Genomic DNA, 1,448 nt, shown 5'->3' with positions numbered 1-1,448 from the left:
TTGTTGGTTTGAAAAGTAGAACATAGAATGCAAAACAAAGTAGTTGAACAATTTAAACCTATTATGAGTGAATGTGCTAGGAAAGGTGTAAATTAACCTTGCAATAACTTTATTCGATAACATTGACTATCAGTTCTTAAGGGTGTTTACTCCTAAGTTCTTAGTGAGAAAACCTTTAATCATTCAAATCAATCCCTATTTCCATAGTGAATTACATATGAAATTAAGCATTATTTTAATAAAGAATATTTTGGTTTCCACATGGTATCCCTAGGCCTGGGTGATATCTACTATGAATTATTCATAATTAAGCATTAACAATGGCGGTCCAGCCTAAATATTAACCACAAATCAAACTCAATTTTTCTGAAAGAGAAAACATTAAGCATAAATGGTAAATAAATCAAATATCACAAAATAAAAGTCATTACAAGGTAGAAATATAGAATTGTATCATATATATGAATCAGTGATACCCCATAGCATTGGGGAGTTTAACTACTCATAACAATAACGAAAAACATGACAGAAAGTGTAGACATTACAAATTAATGGAAGAAAAGAGGTATTCAAACACAAAAGTTCATGAAAATCTTGATCCACAACGAAATCTTCAGTCTCTAGCCTTCAAAACGCGTTCTTTGTACTCAAAACTTGTCCAACCCTTGGAAATTCACGTTTTTAGGCTAAATAGACAAATTATGGGCTTTTTTAGATCTAGGTCGTGCCATGCGTGTATGGCCTCCACCTATACGCGTATGGGAACTTTTTACACTAACTCATATGTGTATGGCCCAAGGTAGGACGTATGGCTCAGCTGGAGCCATAAGCGTAAGGCTTTTGACTACGTAGAGGGGGCCTGGCTGGCTGGCCTCATACGCATATGGGCCTTCCCATATGCTTAAAATAAGAAACTTGAATTTCACTTCCCTGCTGCTGTTACATGTATGATGGGAGGTAATGTTGAGTGGCCATACGCATATGAGACGCCTCATACGCGTATGGGTAGGAAATGTCGATTTTCTCTTTTTTTTTCTCCTGCTCATACGTTGTCGTCTAGTTTCTTCTCTGATCCAGCTCCTATTTACTCGTAAGCCCTGTAAACACATGAAACACTACCTCAAGCGCGTAAAATAGCTCAGAATTACTAAAACCTTAGCATATCAAGTTTCTATGAAAACCTACCAAAATAAACTCAAACTACTGCCCAAATTCACATCAACTCACCTGCTTTTGGCATTCAAATGACATCAAAACTAACACAAAGGGTGATTGATCACTATCTACCATTCATTTTCCATTTTATTAGTAATGAAATAGAAAAGGGAAGAAGATAAAAAAGAGAGGAAAAGAGAAGAAATATGAGAAAGAGAGAAAGCTTTGAGCAGAAAGATGAAATCTTGGAGAAGAGGAAAAGGTTGATCAAGAAGCCAATCCATTAAATTTCA

This window comes from Lathyrus oleraceus, chromosome 4 (genome assembly GCF_024323335.1).
Source record: "Lathyrus oleraceus cultivar Zhongwan6 chromosome 4, CAAS_Psat_ZW6_1.0, whole genome shotgun sequence".
Lineage (NCBI taxonomy): Eukaryota > Viridiplantae > Streptophyta > Magnoliopsida > Fabales > Fabaceae > Lathyrus > Lathyrus oleraceus.
The sequence above is the reverse complement of the archived record's forward strand: the minus strand, read 5'-3'. Positions refer to the sequence as shown.